The following is a 27805-nucleotide window of genomic DNA, read 5'->3' as shown; positions in this document are numbered from 1 at the left end:
TAACTCTTGGAGGTTATTTTGCATCACACTAATGAGAGTGTAGTCCCATAATTCTGATGTGTATCCTTCGATGACACTATTTCCTTTTTCTATCTGGGTTTTCTCTGACCAAGCACAAAAGAAAGAGTTGTCCTCCACTTTATTAAGATATTCGTTCCCCATTACAAAACTTTCTAACTCAGAAATTGAACCTTGAATCGACACCTTTTAATGATGAATGACATGCAATGATAGCAAAATAAGAAAAACAAGTCAGTGTCACATATATAAAAAAATATATAATAAATAAGAACTTATAAAGGTAGGCATTAAAGGTCATCATCATACTACCTGGGGCAAGCACTTAAAGTTCACTATATGTAGTTTGGTTCTAAAACAAGGGTACCTGAACCAGCAGATTCCTCTATCCTCACCAATTATAGGCTTATATGGACCAAGTTCGGTTCAGGGGGACACATTTCCCTATGGCCATGCAGAGATGAAAATCTCACGAAGACATAGGTACGGATGTATCCCGGAAGCAATCCACTAGCCCATGCAGAGGTGAAAACCTCACGAAAGCATAGCTTCTCACTCCCACTTAAGGGTGTGACCATAACGGTCATGCAAATGCAATGTGTGCGTAAATAATAACAAACATATGCAATAAACACATGTAAAAAATGACGTATTTTAAAAATTTTCCAATTTTCCAACATTAAGACAGAAAATAATCAATTTTTGGCTTGACTCTCTTATAGGTCCCCGTGGAGTCGCCAAGCTGTCGAAACCATTTTTTAAAGGGATGTTTTAAAAACGAGGATCGACTTTTGAAAAATGAAAATGGGAGTCGCCACCAATCTTTTTAGATGTGAGTGGATCACCTTATAAAATTTTTTGTTTTAAAACATTAATTTTGGTCTACGAAATTATGAAAAAAATAGGTTCGAGAGTCGGTTACGTACGAGGAAGGATTAGCACCCTCGTAACGCCCAAAATTGGTACCAAATTGAATAACTTTTTTTTTGTCTTAATGTCAGAAAATTTGAAAAGATTTTAAAACTTGAACAATTTAAAGTTGAAAGTTGAGATTCCTTTGTTCCGAAAGTATACAAACATCACATCCAGCATGTTAGGACACGATGTTTTAAATCCTCATAACTAAATTATCTCATGATTTTGAAAATTTATTAAAAGGATATTTGGTTATTTAGTCAAACGAAAAAAATCGCAACCCAGCATGTTAGGGCACTATTTTCCGAATTTCTAAACACCAAACATTGCCTTATTTAAGAAAAAAACCTTTTCAATTAAATGAAATATATTTTTTAAAATAATGAATAATATAGAATTTAAATAAAAAATAATTTGATATAAATACTAAAATTATTAAAAAATAAAATATAAAAGAGAATTTTAAAAAAATTAAGGAGATAGGGATTAAATAAAAAGGTTGAAAACGAAGATGAACAAAGAATAAATAAGAACAAACCGTAGAAAATAAGAATGCAAGAGGGAGAGAAATTTGAGTGAATGCTCTCAAGAATTCTTATTGCTTCCCAAAACTCAAGTGAAGTCAAGTTGTTTTACAATGAGGGGAGAGGCCTTTATTTATAGTTGAGCCTCCCCAAATCTAGCGGTACAGATCAATTACATCAACGGTTAAGATTAAAGGATATCTACAAATTAAATCTCCAAGATTACAAAATCATATCTTTTAAGATTATATATCATATCTAAGATTGCAATCATATCTAAGATTGTATCATATCTAAGCTTGCAATCATATCTAAGATTGTATCATATCTAAGATTGCATATCACATCTAAGATTGCATATCATTGAAGATTATATTTCCATATGTGTCAAACTTGTAGATGGACCTTAAATCTTTTTAAGTAATGGGCCATTCCTATCAAGCCAAATTATATTTGTAATTCTGGACTGAACTTGGACTTCTTTTTTTTGGGGTTTATTATTATTTTTTTTTGGACTTATTTCTGGGCCCGGGCAAAATTGAGTGTCTACAATTATTGACGGTAAATTATTATTAAAATACTAAAAATGAAAAAATAAGGAAAAGAAAATATATCATAGATATTTATTGGTGTTTTTAATAAAGAAGTTCCATGAATATTAACATTTTCTGCTGTAAAGATATTAACATTTTTTGGCGCCCACAATAAAAATTGCTGCTGATGGTTCAAAGTTATTCTGCTGTTTAGTTGATAAAACCCCGCTAGAAGTCCATATGTTACAGATTTTGTAAGTGGATGCCTCCAGATGTCCCAATAAATTCCACTACTTATTATCTTTCTTCTTTTTGCCGCATTTCATAACTAAATATTTGATGTCACAATGATGGTTCCTGCAAACAATGCGAATTTTTTACGATGGTTCCTGCAAACTATTTTCCGGGGCCCATGCCAGCCCCCCTAGCTACGCCCCTGGGTGTTCATAAACATAGCCATATATGAAAAAAAAATGATGCATCATGAAATATTGGTTGTTTTGTAGTGACCTCATCAAAGCTTTAAATTTAGATTATGATTCAAATTCATTTTTAGGCTTATTATACCTTCTACCAATGGCAACACGTGGCAGCACAAAAGACTATTTGAGGAACATACTCTACTCACTACAGATTGAGAAATCACTAGAAGCCTCACATCTGGCTCAACCACCTAGTTAGGCAGGAGATAGCTATTCAAGGAAGTCAACCACCTTCCCTCCAGAATGTAGCTACTATTCAATTCTCTAAGCATCCAATCTTTTGTTAAGAACGTGAACCTTTTAGTAATCAAATCTCATATAGATTCAACTATTACATACCTTAGATTAGAAGGAATCAAAAAATAAGTTCCATCACATACATCCTCATCCCATCAAGGACAGCCACCCTACGTGTCCCATAATAATGGCATAATAAAGGGTCTATCATGTTAACACTACTCAACACAGGATCTCGCCTATAAATAATCCCCAAGACGATAAAGAAAAGATCAACTCTTCAGCACACTTACGGACTTACCTACACACTGCTAATTTACTCCCAGTTTCCACCTCCACCATCTTTACTCTTTCTACACTCTGGCTCTCCATCTAGACAGAATGAACCGACCTTCGTCAATGCCATCATTTCCTCCTTCGTGTCTCCTTGTTGATCCCACATCATCAACAATTGGTTAGGTGAGCATGGACAACATGACATCTCTGTCTCATCAAACCAATACCCCCATCGATCCAACCAATCCTAGCAACCCTGCCAACTCTTCCAACCTAGTCGGCTCCACCATTCCAATTAACCATAGGTCTTCTTATTGCTTGAATAACACTCAGAACCTTCATTCTTAGTCGACAAGGCAACCTTTGCAGTATGCATCTACCTTTTTATGTATAAGAGAGAATAAATTACGGATAATGGCATATTATTATGTCTAATATTTTGTTATTAATTATAACAATATTATATTATGTTTAATATTTGTTGCATCATAGTGCATAAGTCTCATACACCATCAATTAACTATAACAAGTAACTTCATCATTTAGTAAAATAATGAACTATTAAATAATTTATAAATAAATAGTGAAAATTTTAGTTAACATAATTAAAATGAATTATAATTATTATTTTTCCATCTCTTTTTTGTATATGGACGACAAATTAGATTTTGTTTAATGTAGCAAAAGAATCCTAATGCTCCCTGTTAAAATCTTAACATCGATAATGGAAATGTAGAAAGATCACAAAGAAAAAAGAAAAATAGAACACACAGATTTTATGTAGAAACCCTTTTAGGAAAAAACCACAGTCAAAGGAGAAGAAAATTCACTAATGTCAAATTCGAATGATGTAAGAGGAGTTTCAGCTACATCTATTTATAGGTTCAGAAAACCTAATTCTAATCAATGTCAAATATATTATGCTAATAAATGTTAAATATATTCTAATAAATACTAAATCTTCTAGAAAGAAAATATATTTTGTTTAACTTGACTTGTAAGCAATCTCTTAAAATTTGGGTCACACAACTCTAACACTCTCGATATAATCAATTGTATCCTTCAATTTCTTACTACTCATTCAGTCTTGGATTGCAATCTTGCTATCGATGAAGACGAGGACACGGCAAGATTATATGGAATTGCTTCAATCGACAAATACTTTATTCAGAATGAAGGGGAATTTCTGTAGTTCCACTATTGTATTTGACTATGGATGGACATATAGTCGCGTGTTGGTTAGTCTTCTTTTTATTTGACGCTTTATTATATGATATTTTTCCTAAGATTAGTTTTTTAACTAAATTTTTTGGTAAAAACACATTTCTAGTCCCTCTCAATTTCGATATTGAAAAAATAAATCCCTTTTAAGAAAAAACAGAGTAATTTAATATCTGTAAATTTGAAATTGAGCAACTAAGAACAATTAATCATCAATTAATGTTTTCTATTAATTGTACAATTTTTTTATTGATGTAATAATAAACTGTGATCAAAGTTTCCACATTCTTCCTATTTATATATATATTGAAGCTAAAGTTTTTATATATTCTTTTGAGCTTTTTAAAGATCTTTTAAAATCTTATACATTTTTAGCTATTTTTAAGAAGTAGGACCTAATCCATAGAACATGTAAATATTGAGGGCTTAATTTTTATTATATCAATTAAAATTATGTACAGTTAATGAAAAAATTAACTGCAGTGATTAACTGTAACGCCCTAATAAATTTATTTCTGTATCTGTAAATTCTAGCACAAATGTGTATTTGCTTCAGTGGTTAAGTGTTCTGGGTGTGTGTGTGTGAGGTCTTGGGTTCAAGTCTCAACTTTGTCAAATTTTGTTATTTTTCTAATCCTGGCCTTACCCTTTGGGCTTGTGTAAAATTGTCTGTTAATCCCTATTAGAATGAGCATGATGGTTTGAGTGGTAAGGGGGTTTGTTGTGTTAGAGGTCTTGTGTTCGAATCCCTGTGTGAGCGAGGGTGTTAATCTTTGCCCGGAATCCTGATAGAATTTCAGTTGAGTTAAAATTCTGAGAGAGTTGTGAGTAGTGGGTTAGTGGGAGAAAAATAAGCGATTTTGTTGTTATTTTCTTCTTTTTAAATTTTAATTAGTTTTCCCCCCTTTTTTTCTAAAATTGACGTCAGTTTCTGCTCCTTTTCAACTTTTCTATCAATTTTATTTTTGTTCCTCCTCTTTCTGGCATAATCTTTGTTTCTCTGATCCTTTCAATTTTCTTTGTTCATCATTACTGTTATTCACGTGATTTCAGTAAACCTCTCAATTCTATTTCGTTGTACTAGCATAACGATTGCTATAAAAATCTGAATTCTATGAATAGTTGTGTAGGTAAAGGCGGTGAATATGTGGTTTTTGCTTTGGCTGTTTAAACTTTGCATGTAGTCGTTTTGCAGTGGTAAGTATGGATCGTTGCTCGATTTAGTTTTGTTGATTTCATGAATCGTTTGTTAATCGGGCTTTGGGGCTTCTGTTTTTAGGTGTTGGTGGTCTTGGGGCTAGTTTTGCATGAAAACTGTAACAGGTGTGTACCCAAAACACGAAAAACCAAGTTTTGATGAAAGCCAAAAAACCTTACTATCAATGCCACGCGGGCGTCTGCCTGGCCGTGTGGCTAGCCGTGTGCGAGACACAACCGTATGATCGACGAAGGCATGTCCATGCGCAAGACACGATCGTGTGGTGGTGTGAGCGTGGTCGTGTAAGCCACACGGGATAGGCCAAGTTGGGTATGTGGGCCTATATTTCTAAGATTTTCCCTAGGGTCGAACGGGTCGCTCTAATCGACTGTGGTCCTACTGATAAACCGTAAATTATACATTTTTTTACCCCATGTTTAATACATTTTATGGATGATTTTTCTTAGAATTGGTGAATTCGATGCTCCTAATGCCTTAATTTCATGTTTTATACTTAGGAAAGCATAGGAGAGAGAAAGGAATGAGAAACGGGCCAAAAACGGAGAAAATGGGCCAAAGTACGAAATCAACAGGGCCTGGACCTCCTCACACTATCAGACCACACGGCCGTGTCCATTTGGCAGGCTCGAACACGTCCTAAAGTAATCGAACACGGGCGCATGCCACGAGCGTGTCCCTGCCGAGCCCAAGTTGATTCCAATTTGGAAAAGGCTAATTTTGAGGGCTTTTAGGCATTCTAAAGCCTATAAATACACCCTAGAGGAGGAAGAAAAAGACACGAAGGATATGGAGTAAGGAATTACTACAAGGAAGCCAATTGATCCATCTCAGAAGCCGGATTCATCATCAATACCGAAGATCTCTCCTCAATTTCCCTTCAGGAGTTTTGGGTTTTCTTTATGTTTTGTATTCTTTATCCTTCTGAGATGTTTTCTTATTTAGTTATGAACTAAAACCCCTAAATACCTAAGGGGAATGAAACCTAAAACGAATCTTGTTATTATTTTCTGAATCGTATGATAAATATTTAACTTGTTCTTAATTCTTGTTTTGATATCCAATGATACTGATTCAAGATAAGTTTTTATTCAGAGGAGGAATAGACCCTGTCTAAGAGTACATTTGTCATAATTAAGTGGAGTTGATTGCGCGCCTAAACATAGGGTGACAAGATTTTGCCGGATTAGGGTGAAACCTAATAAGGGGATCCATAAATCGAGTTAATGCAACCCTAGAGTGTTAATTAGAGAAAAGTCTCAATTATTCAATCTAGGGATTAGGAGTTATTAGTCTTGAATAGAGATAATAACATAACTTAGGGATCTCTACGGAACAAGTTAAATGAATAAATAGTCTGATTCGGAGCTAGAATAACAAGTAAGGTCTAGGTAGATTTTTCCTTAGGTATTGTCTTAAGTCAATCGGTTTTCCCCAAAAGCAATTCCCCAATTCTTTTCTTTGTGAGTTCTTAGTTTAGATAATTAGTTAATTAAAACAAAACCTATTTATTCTTAGGCTAGATAATAAAAAGACAGTCATTACTAGTACTTTTAGTTCCTTTGGGTTCGACAATCCGATCTTGCTAAAACTATACTGCTGCAGTTGCCTACATCGCGATAATAGTTAGTTCAAGAACGAGTAATTATAAATATTTAAAACCTATCACAAAATCACGCGATCAAGTTTTTGGCGCTGTTGCTGGGGAACTAAGATATTAGGAACGCTCAATTTTTATTACTTTAGCCATTTATTTTTCTTGCAATTTAATTTAATTCTATTATTATTATTATTATTTATTCACTTTTTTCTTCTCTTGGCAGGTTCTTATAGTCACTACAAGAAAACAGACTTTTAGCGGGTTTTTTTTTTGCCTTTAGCGGCATTTTTCCAAGCGCCGCAAAAAACGCCGCTATAGGAAATGCCGCAAAATTTTACGGCGTTTATCTGAAAAAAACGCCACAAAAGATCAAGACTTTTAGCAGCATTTTTGAGAAAAGCGCCGCTAAAAGTCATAGCTTTTAGCGGTGTTTGTGAGAAAAGCGCCGCTAAAAGTCATGGCTTTTAGCGGCGTTTGTTGGGGAAGCGCTGCTAAAAGCCATGACTTTAGCAACATTTTTTGGGAAAGCGTCGTTAAAAGCCATGACTTTTTTAGCGGCACTTTTTTCACAAACGCCACTAATTTTGACAGATTTGAAATGTACATTTTTCACCAATATTCAACCCTTCCTGCGTTAAATCCAACCAAAAACAGCAAATATAGAATGAAATCCAACCAAAAAGAGCAAATGTAGCATAAAAAATACAATAAAAAACATTAAATCTAAATGATACTTCAAATTCAACGAAAGATCTATGATATAATTAATAAATTAAGTAATATTCTTACAATAATGTTAAATGTGACAATGTTAAAAACATTCTTACAAGGAGAAAACTAATGTCTAAGATGGCGGCTTTTGCGACTGCTGAAACATCTGCATCATTTGCTGAAGTTGTAGCTGAAGCTCATTGTACTTTTTGCTCTGCTCTGCTACCATCGCTGCTGCCTCTGCCTCCCTCGCTGCTGCCTCCACTCTAAGTTGTTGCTGGAGTTCTTCATATTTTCTTTGAACCTCGGCAATTTGCTCAACCGTGTTCGCTTGCCTCTAAGCTATCTGGTCTCTTAACCTCTAAACTTCAGCTTGAGCTTGACTTCCGGAAGGCATGTATCGCTGGGAGCCGGATCCAAAATATTGGGTCGGGGTAACACCAGATCCTTGAAATCAAACTCGACCGTACCTTTCAAGACCCAAAACTTTAGTGATAATTCTATTATCAATGTTCTCAAGATTAATAGAACTATCAGTCGAAGCAATCGCTTCATACTCCGCCTTCTTCCCCTTTAGTTTCTCCTAAAAAATCAATTAAAGTGTTAGAAACGAAATATATAATAAAAAGGCATGCAACCTAACTTAACATTATTTAAAACTACTAATGACGAATTAAACCATTATAATTAAACATTATAAATATTTATAATAAATCAAATTTTATTAAGTAAATATACCATAATTTCTCTAACTTCGGATGTCATAGGAGATCTATCTTTCTTCCTATGCGTAATCTCAAAAAGTTGAAGGCGTCTGACTTTTTGACCAGACGAGACTTCCTACAATAAAGTAGTAAAAATATTATTAAATAGTAGAAAGTCATTAATATTTGAAAGAATTAATAAATTCATAATACCTCGGCCTCAGCTACAGAAGCAAAACTTCTTGACCCTGCCGTGTATGTGAATTTTTATTTTTGCCTGCTACTTGTTCCAACTCGCTCACGGTCCTACATAATGAAATTATGATTACACATATAGTAAACGCTATATATAAGAGTTTGAATTCCAGAATCTAACCGCACCTTTACATTGGTACCTCAGCATTCCCGGGGGGACATTTCTCAATTTTTCCTCGAGGCTTATGTCTTTCTGCTTTTATGGTCTCTCTATTTTTTACCCAATGCCTTCTTGATATAGTCATTGGAGACCTCTAAAGCAAATCTCTCCTAAAAAAACACAAGTTTAGAATGTAAATATAAATGAAACTTAAACCAAAGTATTATAAATTACATTCACGTTTTGTTACCTTAATATTATCGAGAGCTTGATTTTTGTGAGTATCAGGCATGTGATGCCATGATTTGTAGTTGATGGGCAACATATTGGCATTTCGTCCTCGACAGGATTTAAGTCATATAAATCTTTAAGCAGCGTACGTCCTCGACCTCTGCGCGTCCCACCACTTTCAGCTACAAAACGGTATATTATTATTATATTAAAATTGACAAATAAATCAATAATAAAAGTCAACACATGTAAAATGAACTTAACATTACTTTGAAATTCTGCAGGCTCGTCAAGTGTCTCCGGCACATTCGAAGATCCAACAACTGTCTGCTGTTCACTATTTGCTTCTTCCGAATTTAGAGTATTCTGGACAATACTTAAATCTCGTAATCTTCTTCTACGCATTTTTCCTGCAATACACATAAAATAGTTGAAGTTTTAGTAACAAATTACAATAATAATAGTACATATAAAATAGTTAAATTATATAACATTACCAAGATTAAATTTATAATATTACATATAATTAAAAAATCATAAAATCTTACTACATCATTATTCGTAAATATCTCCATCCACATCATGTCGAACCCATTGATGTTGTGTACTAGTACTAGAGTTATTTTCATCTAAGTTTTGTTCTGGAAAAGGTAATGTTTCTGATCTTTCGACGATGTCATCTCTACTTCCATTACCCATGTCAAACAAGTCTCTAGGGGTGTTCCGAAGTACAACATACCAACCCTCATCAGTTGGACCTTTCGAATAAAAAACTTGTTTCACTTGAGAAGAAAATACATATGGCTCGTCCATCAATTTTTGTCCAGTGTGAATCAAGCGAGAGATACTAACCATTGTAAAACCAAATTGATCTTTTTTAATTCCGCGAGCAGTATTAACATCAGCCCAATCACACTGAAATAAGACAACTTTCCACCTACCATAATAATCCAACTCAATAATGTCAGTAAGAAGTCCGTAATACTCCAAATTACCCTCAACCAGATTACTGTCCCTAACATTAGCATAACTTGTAATTGAAGAATTAACAACAATTCCACAATTTTGAGTTCTCCTCATTCTCTCGCGATATTTTGTATGAAATCTGTATTCATTGATGAGGAAGGCACTATATCTTTTTATTACTCTGTTCGGACCTTGGGAAAGCCATTTAATTTCATCATTGACGTCCCTCCCACTCTAAACCTATTGAATCAGAAGTAAATTGAGTAATTATAAATGTATTATGTAAAAACATTCTTATTTGATTAACTAAATTTCGAGATTATATGTAACTTATTAACTTCATTTACATACCGTTTGGCTTAACCATTCATGAAAATATTCTGTGAAAAACTTATTAATCTCTCGATGTTGTAATCTTCGAGAGCGTGCACGAGATCTCAAAATTTGTTTGTAGTCATTATGTTAAAAACAAGTTTAATTGGTTAGAAGATAAACAAATCAAAATGACGAATATGTGAGGAAATTTTAGAACTTACTTGCATAACGGTTCAATTGAATCGTGGTGAAAAAGTACATATCGATGTGCTTGTTTACACAATATATCATCTAATTCTGCAATTTCAACTTTTCCGATTGGTTCTCCATAACTTTGGAATAAATAAGTTTCGGCTAAGTTATGATCATTGATCTCAGCATTTCTACTTGGTCTATTCAATCGTGTTTCAACATCTTCTAAATATCTAGAACAAAAAGTCATGCACTCCTCTGCCAAGTAGCCTTCAACAATTGATCCTTCTGGATAACGCTTATTGCGACAATAAGACTTCAATTTGCTTAGGAACCTAAACACGATATACAATATTTATCAAAAGCTGTAACTAAATGTATAGATGTGAATGAATGAATACTTGACAAATAAATCAGCACCTTTCTATAGGATACATCCATCGATAAAAAACCAGTCCACCAAGTATTGCTTCGTGAGGGAGATGGATTACCAAGTGCACTATAATAGTGAAGAAGGAAGGTGGAAAGATCTTCTCCAAATTGCATAAAGTCAAAGTGGCTCGATCCTATACTTTCTCAAGTTCTTCAACATCCAAAACTTTGCCACAAATAGCTTTCATTATATTGGATAGTTCAATTATACAGGACGCTACATTTTTTGACATACAACATCGTAAAGCAACTGGGAGTAACTCTTGCATCAAGATGTGGTAATCATGTGATTTTAATGAATATAATATTCGATCTTTAAGACTCACACATCGAGATATATTTGACGCATACGCATCTGGGACCTTTATATCCTTCAACACCATGCAGAACACTTCTTTCTCTTCCTTTGACATTGAAAAAATAGAAGGTGGCAACCGATATTTTCCCATTCGGAAGTACTTGAGGATGAAGATCATGCCGAATTCTCATGTCAACTAAATCAAGTCGACTCTGAAGATTTTCTTTTGATTTTCCATCGGCATTCAAAATTGTCCCAATTATGTTCTCGCAGACATTCTTCTCAATATGCATGACATCAAGATTGTGGAGTAAAATGTTGTGCTCCCAATAAGGCAACTAAAAAAAAATACTCTTTTTTTTCCACAAGTCTGCCTCATTAGGATCATCCTCTTCATCAGATTCATCATCAGATTCATCCCTCGATCTTCTCTTTGTTTGCGTGTTAGGTGGTTGATTCATCTTCCCATAACTAAAATTGATATCTTTTAACATAAACAAGATTTCAGATCCAATGGTCTGCTCCGGAGCTCCTCTGTACTCTTCAGTACCGTCAAATAGAGTCCTCTGAAATTTAAATTTATGATTTCCATCTAACCACCGACGATGGCCCATGTAAAAGAACTTCTTCCCATTATACAACCACTTCGAACAAGTTTGCGTAGCACAATAAGGACAAGCATAACGTCCTTTAGTACTTTAACCCGATAAATTAGCATAAGCCGGGAAATCATTAATTGTCCACGACAAAGCTGCCCGTAAATTAAAGTTCTCCTTTCTCAATACATCATATGTCTCAACACCTAACCATAACTGTTTTAACTCTTCAATAAGTGGCTGCAAATAGATGTCAATATCATTTCCGGGACCTTTCTCCAGGGATAATCATTGATAAAATGAATGAAGATTGCTTCATGCAAATCCATGGAGGCAAATTGTAAGGAACAAGCACTACAAAGCCAAGCAATCGCATTTAAGTACTCATGATTTTAAAAGGATTAAAGCCGTCAGTTGCTAGCCCAAGCCTCACATTCCGAGGATCGCTTGCAAAGCTTGGAAATTTACTGTCAAATGATTTCCAAGCTAAAGAATCCGTAGGATGTCTTAATAATCCATCATCAGTTCGTTGATCGTTATGCCACCTCATAGAATCGGCTGTCTTTGACGACATGAAAAGCCTTTGAAGTCTTGGTATCAGGGGAAAATATCGCAAAACCTTGACTGACTTCTTTCTTAACTGTGCCCCACCTTCATCCGCATTCACATCTTCTGTATGCCTATCCATCCAACGAGACTTACCGTAAACATGACAAGACTGTTGGTTTTTCTGATCACCCCAGTACAACATGCAGTCATTTGGGCAGCTATGAATTTTATTATACCCAAGGCCCAAATCTTTTATTAGTCTCTTCATATCTTGACAAGACTGGGGGATTTTTGCAAATGGAAACATCTCTCTCAGAAACTCTAGCAGCATTATAAAAGAGTTTCCAGTCCACCCTCCCAAACATTTTAAGTGAAATAGACGAATACAGAATAACAATTTTGAATATTTTGATCCCTCGTAAAGTTCTTCGTTCATTTCATTAAGTAAATTGTAGAACTTCGCCGCTTCTTCATTTGGCTCCTCATTAGGTGCACTTGTTCCCGTTTCGCCAAAAACATTTCCACCACTATTACAATCATCGAATGCAATAAAGTCAGGTGGAAATGATTGCTCACCATGACTGTGCATATTAAATGCATCCCGCAACATACCTTCCATGTCATCTTGTCTAACATACTAATGGTAAGCAGTATCAGGATAAGTCGGATTAATCGTTGAAGAAGTTCCACTAGATGTACACTCTCCATGAAAAATCCATTTTTTATACCCCCGAATAAAGCATATTCTTGGCTTGCATTTTGAAATGCAAAATTTAGAAAAGTTTGTACTCCATTTCGATAGGCATTGCTTACCCTTGACAAATTCATCCAACTCCTATCTATTTCGTAGTTCTTAAAGTCTAAAGTTGACAATAAATTCCGGTTACTAAAATAGATAATAAATATCAAGTATCAAGTATCTAATGGATGTAAACTACTTCAAGTAAGTTATGGATTTTCAAGTGCATATTTATGTATTACGTAAGTTAAGTAAGTTTTGTATGTTACATAAGATATGATATGATATAAATTTATATAAGGTATGTATTATGTAAGTTTTGTAAGTTATTATATGATATATATTTATGTATTATGTAAGTTTTGTAAGTTACGTAAGTTATGATATGATATATATTTATGTATTATGTAAGTTTTGTAAGTTTTGTAAGTTTTGTAAGTTATTATATGATATATATTTAACATTAAGACAAATATTATTTCCTTTAAAAATTATTTTAATTAAATAATATTTAAATAAATTAATCCAAATTATTTGTGATAATTTTTAATTGAATATAAAAATAAATTAAATATTATTATTTAACATAAATAAACTAAAACAGTAGACATATATGGAAGTGTAAGAAGGAATGGAATGTGTTGCAATTTGGCAGTGGTTTGAGGGATGGGAGAAAAGAAAGAGCATTTTATTATTCAAAATATAAATAAATTATATTTAGAGTGGAATTACTTAGGAGGTATTGAATTTTCTTTGTTTCTTTAATTTAAATTAGTTTTTCATAAAACAGTTTGATTTGTAATAGATAACAAAAGAAAGAGCATTTTATTATTCAAGGAAAATAATATTATTTAATTAATTTGTAATAGATAACACAAGAAAGAGTTAATTTGATGGAAAAAAAAACTGCTATCAAATTGATTACTGAAGCATTAATTAACAAAGGCATATATTAAATGATTTTATTTTTGGGGTCTTAGAAAATTGTTTCTTTGTACCAGTTAATACGTTGTATTTTGGGAGATACAGGCAAAATTTATGCTAAGCATTGGTATGCCCAATACCAACGAAAATTTATAGTTGTTTAAATTTATAGTTGTTTTGAATTTCGGAATGGGACACTTCGACTGATACCTTGGGTACGAAATTGACTTCCATTAAAAACCAATAAAAATTAATAGAAAATATAACTAATACTAAAATTTCTACTATTTAATAGAAAATATTCTTTATTTAATATTTTTATATTCAATACTCATTTAATATTAAAATTACTTATTTTATATTTAAATTATTTTTAACACAACCAATCGATTAAATCTCACCAATTTAATCTTCGCCCAATTACTAAAACATTACAATATAACTAATCCGCTTTTAAACCTTTTATTAATTTCTATTAAATTTATCAATATAATTATATTTAGTTTATATTTCTATCATAACGATCTAAAATATTATATATTTTTACCATCAAAATATTATCTATATTAATATGAATTGAAAGACTAAAAGTTGATTTACATAAAACAAATATTTAAAACAGTTTTCTTAATTCCAACTTTTACATGCATTATATAAATGAATGAAATATAAAAGATCTATCGATGTAAAAGAAATATTTTCATAATTATTTATTTAGCTAAATAAATATAAAAACAAAAACAAAAAATCAAATTCTGCATAAAATGCTCTGTAATTTAAAGCCCATAGAAGCAAAACTTGGTTATGAAAATGATCAAGGGTAGAAAAGAAAATATATGAGAAGTCCAAAGTCGGGTCGATTGAAACAGATAGAACAACGAAAGAAAAATATATATATATATATATATATATATATATAAATCGTAATCAATATAATAAAGAAAAAATAATAACCTGAGATCGTGCTCTCTAAAGTTCTTGTTCAAGTTGAGTTAGCTTTATTCTACTCGACTATAGTTGTTGAACATATGCCTGTTACAGAATCACATATCAGAGGCAACTGTTAGACAAACATTTGACAAAGTAAGCACCACAACAAGAAAAACAACTTTGTTAGATTGATAAATAAGAGAATTAAAAATTATAAATAACCAAAACATATTCATAAATTTGGATTTTACAAACTGAACAAAACTCAAAAATAAAAAAATGTCAACCAAAATAAAATCTTAAAGAAATCTACACATTAAACTACATCTAGTGATATCAAAATCAACCTTACCCATATGAAGTGAAAAAAATTTGAATGAACGACACCCTTCCCTAGTGCAATTATAAACCCTAAATTTGCATTTAATACTACAAGAAAATAGGAAATTTTAAGGTCTTCTAACAACTACAATTTACAAATTCATTATAGTTCGAAAAATGTTGCCACTTTAATCGGTCGAGACCCATGCTTCCTAGAAATATAATTTCACATTTAATTATGTCATACATAACAGTTTGATTACAAAATCATGAATTCATACATTTTATTATTTTAATACTATCACTTCAATTAAAACTACATTTGATTTTTACAATAACTTTTTATAAATTTATTACAAATAACATATCGACAAAATCTAATTGTCACTTAAATAGATTACATCATTCTGATGAGAGACCCAATCTACAACTAACATTTTAACAGAATAAAATGGTTAATTCCCAAGATTAATTCCACCAACTATTACCAAAGGTAAATTTCATATCTCGAACTACAAACAACAAAAAATCGAAGCTTTCCGTCGTCCAACAGTAATGGAATTCTATCTAGGTATTTTACCCTAACTCTTGCAACCTCTGCGAGACTTTTCTCTGTAAAACGCCAATCAAACCACAAATTAATATAACCCAATCAAACCATTATACGTAAATGCAAATTAATAGAACCCAATCAAACCACACAAAAAATCGAAGCTTACCGTCATCCAATAGTAATGGAATTCTATCTGGTTTTTACCCTAACTCTTGCAGCCTCTGCGAGACTTTCTCTGTAAAAAGACAAAACAAATTAACAAAGGCAACCAAAAAATAGCTAAATCAATAACAAAAACTAATACTAATACACACATATCAGTAAATACTTAACTTCAACTGTTTTCTTCAACCTGAAACACAACTTCTGAAACCCTTGCCTTTCTTAATTCGATTTTCTATAGATGGGATTATGGGGTATTAACTGGAAAGTCGGTGGAAGGGGTGAATCTTGGGGATTTCAAATTAGGGAAAAATGGTTAGGGGTTTGAGATGTCGAAAAAGGGGGATTTGGGATTTGGGGAATTCGAGAATGGGTGATAATACTTTAGGGATTTAGGATGAGGAAAAAGGGGGAAATAGAACTGGGGAAAAACGGGGAAAATGTTAAGTGTATCAGGTGTGGGTAAAAAATAAGACTGCTAAACGACGAAGTTTTGAACAAAATAATTTAACATTAGCGGCGTTTATACCCTAGCGCCTCTAAAAACGCACCTATTGCGGCGTTTTAACTCAAAATGCCACTAATAATCCAACAAAACATCACCGTTTTGTTTTAAACCAAATCACCTTTAGTAGCGTTTTTAACCTAGCATCGCTAAAAACGCACCTATTGCGGCGTTTAACCTCAAAACGCCACTAATAATCCAACAAAACATCACCGTTTTTGTTTTAACTGAAATCACCTTTAGCGGCGTTTATACCCTAGCGCCGCTAAAAATGCACCAATTGAGGCGTTTTTTCCTAAAACGCCACTAATAATCCAACAAGACGTTGCCGTTTTGTTTTAAACGGAATCACCTTTAGCGGCGTTTATACCCTAGTGCCTCTAAAAACGCACCTATTGCGGCGTTTTACACAAAACGCCACTAACAAATCCAATAAAACAGTGTCGTTTTGTTTAAAACATAATGATATTTTGCGGCATTTTCTATTTGCAAACCTTTTGTGGCGTTTTCTAAATAAACGCCGCTAATACCTTTTAAATTAAAAACAATATAAATTAAAAACAATCACTTATATACTCAAAAACTTTAAAATTATTTTAAATAATAGTATTTTAATTTTTATTTAAATAAATAATTTTTAAAATTTAACTAATATTTAAAAGAATTAGATAAAATTTGAAATCTTGAAAATTTTTAAAATTTTAATTCTTTAAAATTTGAAATTATTTAATATATAGATTAAAAAATCAGTCATATACCCAAAAAACTTTAAAATTATTTTAAATAATAGTATTTCAAATTTTTAACATATATTTTTCACACTAATTACCCTAAACCCTAAACCCCTAACCCCTAACCCTTAACCCCTAACATATGTCCCCTTAACCCTAAAACCCATAACACCTAAATACTAAACCCTAAACCACATAACCCGTAAACCCCTAACTCTTAACCCATAAACCCTAAATCCATAACCCCTAACCCATGTCCGTTTAACCCTAAAACCCATAACACCTAAATCCTAAATCTTAAATCCTAAATCCTAAACCCTATAACTCGTAAACCCATAACTCTTAACCCCTAAACCCTAAGCCATATAAACCTAAACCCTAAACTTCTACCCCTTAACCTCTAACCCTTACCCCCTATCATCTAAACTTTAAACGATTAAAGTTTAGCATATATTTTTATAATTTTGAAATGATTAAATCAAAAATTTTCCACTATTCAAAGGGATATATGAAGTCCAATTTTACCTTTAAAATTTTTAAAAATTTCAAAAAACCGAAATGGAAAATTTTTCATTTTTAGAGGAGCAGAGTCCCTTTCAACTCCCTACTTATGCCCCTAAATATATATTAATTATAGGGTTTAGGATTTAATTATTGAATATGATTCACTTGAGATTAACATACTATATACCCATGGCCATTAAACCTTAAACCATAAAACCCTAAACCATAGACCTTAAACCTTAAATATTAAACCCTAAACCTAAAAATAAATTTAATCAATATTAAGTGTTGCTTCCATAATTTATTATGAACATAAGCTTTTACATTAATATCTATGTATATACACATCAACATCCATATGATGTTTTTTGGGGTTTAGGTTTTTAGCAGTTATAATTTAGTGTTTAGAGTTTTTTAGGGTTTATGGATTAAGTGTTTTAAGGGTTATAGATTAGTGTTTATGATTTTTTGAGGGTTTAAGGTTTTGGGGTTATATGACTTTTAGCGGCGTTTTAAACACAAACGCCGCTAAAGCTCTTTTTTTTAGAGGCGTTTTATCGAAAATGCCGCTATTGCTCTGTTTTTAGCGGCGTTTTATGTTAAAACGCGGCTATTGCTCTGTTTTTTAGCGGTGTTTTCTAAAAACGCCACTAAAGCCCTATTTTTCTGTAGTGAGTTTATGACTAGAAGAAACCCGTCAGGACAACTACTTTTTGATGAAGAATCGATTGTACAGTTCGCAGAAATTAAAGAGAAATAAGGTGAAGCTTACGATACACAGAGAACGAGCAAGAAGATGATACTCAACCCCCAACCGACGAAATGGCTGAAAACTAAGACAATCAGCTACCTCCTGCAATTGCAGCTAATCAAAATCCTGCTACACGCACTATGTATGATTATGCTAAACCTTCTTTAACAGGAACTGAATTGAGCATAGTTAGACATGCTGTAGCTGCAAATACTTTTGAACTAAAACCTAACACTATTCAAATGATACTGATGGTTTGCAGGATGAGGATCCCAATGCTCACTTAGCAAACTTCCTAGAATTCTGCGATACATTTAAAATCAATGGTGTTTCTGATGATGCCATTCGTCTTCGGTTATTCCCTTTTTCATTAAGGAACAAAGCTAATCAGTGGTTGAACTCGTTACCACGAGGGTTAATTACTACTTGGGAACAAATGATAGAAAAATTCTTACTAAAATATTTTCCGCCGGCTAAAATGGCTAAATTACGTAATGATATCTCTTCTTTTATGCAGATGGATTTAGAAACCCTCTATGATGTATGGGAGAGATACAAGGACTTACTGAGAAGGTGCCCTCACCATGGGTTACCGCTTTGGCTCTAAGTTCAAACATTCCACAATGGTCTGAATCCTTTGACTCGGCAAATGGTTGACACAGCTGCTAGCGGAACCATCAATAATAAAACATCTGAAGATGCCTATGAGTTTATTGAGGAGATGTCATTGAATAACTATCAATGGCAAGTCATGAGGACAAAGCCAACGAAAATAGCCGGTGTTTATAACGTCGATTCGGTCACCATGCTGTCAAATCAGGTAGAACTCTTGAATAAAAAGATTGATGGTTTTCTTAGTTCTTCACAAGTTCACCCAGTAATGCAGTGAGAAGCAAGTAGCAGTGGAACAAGCCATTCAGAATACCAACCTTATGGCCATAATGTAACACCCTAATTTTCAGGATTTTTGTAATTTTAGAGACTTTGGTAAATTTTTTTTAAAAATTTGGTATTTGGTTGTGAAATTCATAATTAGAGTGTGTAAATGGGCCTATGGAAGGCCTATGTGTTGGCCAAAACCCGGTAGAATTTTTAAATTTTGGACTTAAGGAGTTAGGGGCATTGGATAGGTGGCCTTATTAAAAGATGTGGGCAAAATGTAACACAAGAGAGCCCCTGGCAAAGTGGTTAAGTGACGCCACTAAGGAGCTAAAAAAAAGTGGCGTGTATGTGGTTGGGGGAAGGCCAAGGTTTGATTCACTAAGCTGGCAATTGTGTTGTTACTTTTATATCTTGAGCATGCAGGAGTTTGAAGTCGAATGGAACTCTGTTGGAGAGAGTTTGAATCAATCAAATGCATGAATTTATGAGTGATAAGGGGAGAGATTTTGGGGATTTGAATGAAGGCTTAGTGTTGGACGAATAGTGGGAATTTAGGGAGGAGAAATCGGCTTAGGGGTTTTAGGTTAGAATTTCGGCATTAAGGGCTTTAATTGTGCCGTTTTCTTTTGTTTAAACATCATAGGGTTATTTTTTTTCTTCCTTTTCTTCTCTAGCCGAAATCACCACACCTTTCATCCATTTTTCTTTCTTTTCTTTTGGCAAAACCAAACTACTACTCCCTTTCGTTTCATCACCCTTGTCGAATATCCACAAGAGCCGAAACTTTTGAAGTTGGTTGTACCGATTTCATTTAGACCGGCATCCTTCTTTTCTCTTCATTTGTTGTGACCGATCCCTTCATCCGCTAAACTCTAAAATTCCCCGACGGAAACACCAATACAAAGCCACCACACCATTTCTTTTTCTTGGTCCTAAAAGCCGAAATACTGTAATTCTAGGGGCATAGCTGAACCTGTAGACCTCTAGGATTCGAAGGCTGCTAGGTGGTTGAGGGCTAAGTCTACTTTGGGTCTAAACAGTGCAGAAGGGAAGACTGTGGTAAGTACTCGTTTTTCAAATCGATTCAGTAGTGTAAATGTTAAGAAAAGCCGAAACCCCCTATAGTTTAGGAAAGTTATTGATTTGAGGTATAGGCCTCACTGGGCCTTTTCATTCAACTTTTATGGTTTGTGTAGTGAAATGACAACTTTGGAGGAGCAGCAAGGCTTGGAGTATCGGTTTGGATAAACTTGGACCGAATCATCGGACCTTGTGAAGGTAAGTGATCTATGGTTATTAGGGGTTCTTTGGCCGACAATGGTAAGGTGGATTTTGGGTTTGATAAGCATGAATTGTAAACTAAGAATGGTGGTGATTAATTGTAGGTTGTCATGGGAGACTTTGTTAGCAAACGTCACAAAACAGGTGTGTAATAACCCTCGTATTAGCTTAGATTAATATTCGCTGAAAAGTCGAAATGCTAAAATTCGGGCATTTCGGGAACTTGTGAATTTGCGTTTGGTTATAGATGCAATAAATACGATAAGATCGGTATTTGGATCGATGGAACAGGTAAGAGCGCAATTTTGTGCACGATGGTAAGTTGGGCCTCAATGGGCTAGAATTGGACCCAATAGGCTTTCGGGCCCATTTGGGTAAAATTGATAGAAAATGGAATTTGGAAAAGTTGCATGTTAACACAGTTAGTACTGTTGTAAAATTTGGGTTAGGTGGGCTTAGTGGGCTAAATCGACATTCGTAGGGCCTATTAGGGGTTTTGGGCCCAAAAGCCCGAATTTGATAAAGTGGGTTAAAGATCATTATTTAAACACTCGAAAATATTGATAATTGTTAATGAACATGGAAAACCCTGATATTTGGTAAAATTACAAAATTACCCTTATAATATGAAAAATGACTATTTTGCCCTTAGGTAAAAATGACCATTATACCCCCTAGGGTTTAATTATAAATATGATGCATGAGATATTATTATACATGATATGCACATGATATGTTATGAGATGCACATGATATGCTATGATATACTCATTATATGCATGGGTTGGGTTTTATATAAATGGAGAAAGTGCGAAAAGGGCTTTGCCCCAGTTTACCAAAAAGGGCTTTGCCCCAGTTATCAAAAGAGGCTAGGCCTCCAGTTATATGATAAGGCAGCTATCTTGCCAATGGAGAGTTTGGTTGGGTGGGTTGAGTTATTCCCACATGGAGAGCTTGGTTGGTAAGGGTGGAGAGTAGCGGATGGTGGGTTGAGAGTCTCCCAAATGGGCTTGCATACATTCATTGGTTTTCATGTGATATTGAAATGGGCCTATGGGCCATACCGTTTCTGATAAAGGCTTGACCCGATGATATAATTTATGAAAAGGCTTGACCCGATGTAGATTAAACGAAAGGCTTAGGCCCAGTATGCTGATATTAGTTTGGGCTCTGAAAAGGGCTTGTTGCACATTGAGTTTCCAAACTCACCCCTTTCCTTAACCTTGCAGGAGAGCCTTGAGGTGGAGACTTGGAGTCGGAGGGGATTCAGAGCGGCCGTGGTGATCGCTTTCGAACTTTGCAATAAGTAACCGGTTTTTTTATAAGTTTTATCTTAATCATTATTATTATTTGGTTTTGGGTTGTAATAAGGCCATTTTAATTATTTTTCTGGGATTATTTTATTTTATACTCTATATTTTACTGATAACAATCCAAAATAGGTTAGACTTAGGGCGCGTTTTCAAAATGACACTTGTTTTCAAAATAACGCAACGATACAATTAATCGGTTTATCAAAAATATCTACTTAAATGAATTCCAACTCGATTTTTTTCCAAAACCTAACCTCGCACCAAAGTGTGGCAATGGTTGTAGGCATGTCTAGGATTGGATCCAACCAAGAGCTTGGTACTTAAGCAACCATCATGGCTCACCTCCTCATTTGGATACCTACCGGTGCATGACTTCCATTCACTTTATTAACTTAGCAAAGACTATCTTGTAAAACACTAAGAAGGACGTTGAAAGAGGCATGGGTTTTCTTAAAAACTTCAAGGTGACACGTCAGATCCGGCAATAACGTCTGGGCTGGGTTTAGGGTGTTACACATAACATGGATAATGAGCAACTAAACTACATGGGTAATAATCCTCGACATCAAAACAATCCACTTAGTAACACTTACACTGCAGGTCGGAGGGACCATCCAATTTCTCGTGGGGAGGCCAAGGAAATCAAAGACCCACTACAGGAAAATAGGGCTCTAGCGGCGTTTTACCAAAAAACATCGCAAAAATTTTAAAATACAAAGCAATAGCGGCGTTTTTTTACGCCGCTAAAAACAGAGCAATAGCGGCGTTTTTTTACTAAAACGCCGCTAAAAACAGACTATTAACGGCACTTTTGGTAAAACGCCGCTAAAAACCAGAGCATTAGCGACGCTTTTGGTAAAACGCCGCTAAAAACCAGAGCATTAGCGGCGCTTTTGGTAAAACGCCGCTAAAAGTCATATAACCCCTAAACCCCCAAAAAATCATAAACACTAATCTATAACCCCTAAAATAATAATTATTAAAATTTATGGTTATACAATATATTAAATATTTTCTTATATAATCGTAAAAGAGATAGTATTGAATTTAAAATATTAAATTAATTATCATTATAGTTTAAGGTTTATGGTTTAAGATATATGGTTTAGGGTTTAAGCAGGTTTATGAGTTAACTATGGTTTAAGATATACGGTTTAGGAGTTAACTAGTATTTGAAGGTTTATGATGAATTATGGGTTTAGGGATTATGATTTAGGGTTTAAAGGTTAGGGTTGAAGTTTACAATGGGACAATTATTAACTTCTTAAGAGATAATTTCCTTTCGATTCTTACAGGATGCTATTAAGAAAGGGTGATTTTGAATGTGGAATTAGCATTTGTTGAACTATGTATAATTTCCAAGCTTATATAACATAGAAATATCTTCTGAGTGGACATTATAACTAGAGTGTTCCAATAGAGAAATTGTTTTATTAAAGTTATGTAACTTTGTATAAATAATAATGCTATTGTGTATTTTTATCTTTTTTTGTTTAAATATATTTAGATTAAATAGAATGTCTCAAATAAAAATGTTAAAAATTAAGTTTAGGTTAAGGGTTTAAGGAAATGATAGTATTAGCTAGAAATTAACTGAAGAACATTTGGATTTTACTAAGATTCATGCTATTTTGTATATACTCATATTATTTAAAATAAGAATATAAACATATATATGTGTTTTAATTTGTACTACACTAACATTGGCCACACGAATTCCCAAAAATATGTTTACGATTATGGTTTAGGGTTAACAGTTTTTAAAGTACTTTATAGTTTGGGCTTTATGGTCTAGGAGTTATGGTTGGTTTAGGGGTTACCAATGGTTTTGGGGTTTAAAATTTGGGGTTCTGGGCCGGGTTTTATATTTGTGGTCTAAGGTTTAGGGTTTAGAGTCTCAAGTTTAGGGTTTTAAATTTAGAGTATAATTTTGGATTTTAATTTAGAAGATAAATGTATATAAGATAAATATATATAAATTATTATTTTAAAATATATATAAATATATATATATGAAAAGTGGTTTAGTGTGCAATTGTGTACATGAACGTAATTTGATCTAGATCTTGTAAAATATTTACGTTATTGATATAATAAATAGCATCATGTTTTTATTTAATTAATTTATATGCATACATAATATATATTTTAAAATGTGTATTAAATCAAAATTAAAGATTCAACTATAGTTAGGGTTTAGAGTGCAAGTTTATGGTTTGAGGTTTAAAGTTTAAGGTATATTATTGAAGATTGAACCAATATTTAGAATTTTATGAGATTCTTGCAATTTGTACTAAACCTAATATAAATATATGAACTATATATTTTGTACTACACTAACATTCATCACAAGAACATTATTTAGATATAATTTAAAAGAAATTCTAAATATATAGTTTTAAATTTCGATCAATTTTATAAAATATTAAGGTATTAGCGGCGTTTATACATAAAACGCCGCTAAAGATCGGAAATAGCGGCTTTTTTTAGAAAACGCCATAAAATTTTATCATACATTACAGTAAAACGGCGTCGTTTCCTCTGAATAGTAGTGGCTTTAGCGGCGTTTCTATAATAAACGCCACAACTCGTATTAGAACGGCGTCGTTTTGTACTGTAGATAAAAGAGGCGTTAGTGGCGCCTTGCTGAAAACGCCGCAAAAGGTCTCATTACCGGTGCGTTGCTGAAAACGCCACAAAATTTCCTTATTTGAAACGGCGTCGTTTTTTCTCTCCTAAGGTTTATGCCCTTTACCCGAAATCATTTTCATTTTTTTCTAAGTCATTTTCCCCCATTTCGTCTCTTCCTTCCCTAAATCCCTAAAACAAAAAACAGCTCTTTCTTTTTCCCCAAATCATCCCCTAATTCCCCAAACCCGAAATCCCTAACATTTTCCCCAAGTCCCCTTTTTTTTTCCCTTAATCTGTTCCCCCATCCCCGAAATCCCTAACTATTTTCCTTTTCCTCTCGTCGACGGTCATATGCTTCATGGGTTTGAAATGGTTAGTTTTTGAGTCCCCTTCAGATTAATGTGTAGTTACTATATTACTTACCTTTTTTTTTTGTTTGAAATGGTTTGAAATGGGTTTGATCTCGATGATTATACCCTTGTTTTAAGTAAACCCAATACTGGGTTTGGTGTTTCTGGTGCTGTTTTTAACTTAACCACCACAATTATTGGTGCTGGAATCATGGCTTTACCTGCTACTATGAAGGTTCTGGGGCTTGTTTTAGGGATTTTTTAGATAATCCTGATTGGGATTTTGTCTGAAATTACTGTCGAGATGTTGATTAGGTTTGCGGTTTCTTGTAAAGCTAAATCTTATGGAGAAGTTGTGCAAATTGCAATGGGGAGAACTGCTAGGGTTTTGTCTGAGATTTGCATAATTGTCAACAATGCAGGTGTCCTAATAGTTTATTTGATTATTATGGGTGATGTTATGTCTGGTTCGGTTCGTCATATTGGGGTTCTCGATCAGTGGTTAGGACATGGTTTTTGGGATCATAGGAAGTTATTTGTTTTGGTTGTTATGTTTGTTTTTCTTGCTCCACTTTGCGTGTTAGATAGGATTGATTCATTGAGCATGACTTCGGCTGCTTCGGTAGCTCTCGCTGTTGTTTTCGTTGTGGTTTGCTTTGCTGTTGCATTCATTAAGCTTATTGAAGGGAAGATAGAGGCTCCAAGGATGAGCCCAGATTTGGGTTCGAAAATGGAAATTTTGGATTTACTAGTAGTTATCCCTATTATGAGTAATGCATATGTTTGCCATTTCAATGTTCAACCTATATACAATGAGCTCGAAGGGCGATCTCCTCAAAAGATGAATCAGGTGGGGAGGATCACAACTGCTCTTTGTGTTGTGGTCTATGCCTGAACAGCAATATCAGGGTATTTGCTCTTCAGAAAGAACACTGAAGGTGATGTTTTGACCAATTTTGATAGGAATCTGGGAATTCGTTTTAGCACTGCTTTGAATTATAATTGCTCTTCATTTGGTTCTGGTTTTCCCTGTTATTCACTTTTCCCTACGGCAAATTGTGGATAACTTGGTGTTTGAGGGATTAGCTCCTCTCACGAAGAGTAAAAAAAGGTCTTTGGCATTAACAGTAATATTGTTAGTGCTTATATATATTGTATCTACTATGATCCCAAATATATGGACAGCTTTCAAATTTACTGGAGCAACAACAGTTGTTTCCTTAGGTTTTACATTCCTGCTCTAATTGCATTGAGGATAAGTCGACAAGAAGAGAGCATGAGCTTGAGCAGAGTAGAAAATTTTTGTCGTGGTTAATGTTAATCTTGGTGTGATAGTTAGCATTCTTTGGGATAATCGGAATATTTATACCAAATTGCAATGATAATATGTATACAATGTAACTTACTGTCTTTTAATGGTATTGAGCTTGGTCCTATTTCTCCTGTTAATGTTATACCAAATTGCTGGCTATTTTTTTATCATTTTATTTGTTTATTCCCACCTGTTATTAGCAAATATAATTAATATTATACCAATCATTAAATGTTGTTTATTTTTAGAACTCATTTGATTGTTTTGTCGACTGAAATGACTTCAGTTCTTCAAATGCAATGAGTAGGCAAGTCTCTCGACATTATTAGAGATCAATCCCAAGCATCTCTAAATAAACCCTCAAGAAAACATTTCCAATTCAATCAAGGTAAACATTGTCTTCCCTAACATTTATGTTTCTTTCAAGATGTTTTTCCTTTTATGTTTTTAATGTTTAATTAACATTTAATTACATTCCTAAATTTTTAATGTTTTTCCTAACATTTAATTAACATTTTAATTACATTCCTAAATTTTTAAGCTTATTTCATCCACTCTTTTTTTGTGTTTTGTCTCGATTTGGCTTCATTCATTAAGTTTCCTGTAGAAGCTTAATTATCTTTTATTTGCAAGAAACAGATTTAGGTAATAGAAGATGTATGCCTGTGTGTTTGTGTCTCTATATATGTATGTATTTGGTACTAGATGAAAGCCTTACTCCAGTTTTGAAATATAGACCAAGTTTTGCATACATTGATCAATTTGTGGCTCTTTTCCTTTGAATACATGGTTCTCTTGATACTAAATACTCAGGTACTTTCTGCATATTCTGTGATTCTTATTAGATAAGTTATATATCTACAATTATGTTAGTTTTCATCAAGGCCTCTGTAAACATAAAGTTGGTATTCTGGTTAGGAGAAGTTAATGTTTATGAGTTTTGTGGAGTATGATTCTGCACATGCAAAGTTGGTTTGTTTAAAGCTGTGCATTTTCATGTTTACATAATAATGGTGATTCCATTTTGGTTTTTTAGATGTTCTTTTGGTCTGTTTTCATGTTTCTATCCAACTTATGTGTTTAGTGTGGACTTGGATTGATTTAAGAGTTTAATCTTGTCTTGTTGCTCACGTTTTATATAAAAAATTGTTATATTTTGTTTGAAAATGCTTTTCAATTTCTAATTATAAAATGAGATGTCGATTGAAGGTAATAAATGCTATGGTGAAGGAAGAAAATGGCACTGATAATGGTATTTAGAATGGCAAGCTTATATTGGATATAGTAAATTGCAGCAAGACTCAATATATTATGATGTTTTCATGGTCATTGGCAAATTCCAGTTGATTGGGGTTGAAGCAATTGATTTTAATATTTAATATTTAATATTTTTAAATGTCTTTAAAAGTTATAACTAATTTTATCAAAATAGTATTAATTATTATTTGAAGTATGAATAAGTATGAATAAGAACAAGTGATAATCAGTGTCTTCTTGAGTAGTTCTGTCATCACATCCTTAAGCTTCCTTTGTCCCATTGATGAT

At 33.5% G+C, this 27805-nt stretch overlaps 1 non-coding gene and 1 pseudogene across 1 annotated transcript; one reads left to right on the top strand and one right to left on the bottom strand.

The window, feature by feature from the left end:
* The first annotated feature begins 7871 nt into the window (after positions 1-7871).
* LOC108471817 (amino acid transporter AVT6E-like) lies at positions 7872-26280 on the top strand (annotated as a pseudogene).
* Positions 18976-19082, bottom strand: LOC128287274 (small nucleolar RNA R71). The gene has a single exon (XR_008277970.1). It is a non-coding gene; the product is annotated as a small nucleolar RNA R71 (small nucleolar RNA).
* Positions 26281-27805: the final 1525 nt, after the last annotated feature.

This window comes from Gossypium arboreum, chromosome 13, assembly GCF_025698485.1.
Source record: "Gossypium arboreum isolate Shixiya-1 chromosome 13, ASM2569848v2, whole genome shotgun sequence".
NCBI lineage: Eukaryota > Viridiplantae > Streptophyta > Magnoliopsida > Malvales > Malvaceae > Gossypium > Gossypium arboreum.
The sequence above is the reverse complement of the archived record's forward strand: the minus strand, read 5'-3'. Positions and strand labels throughout refer to the sequence as shown.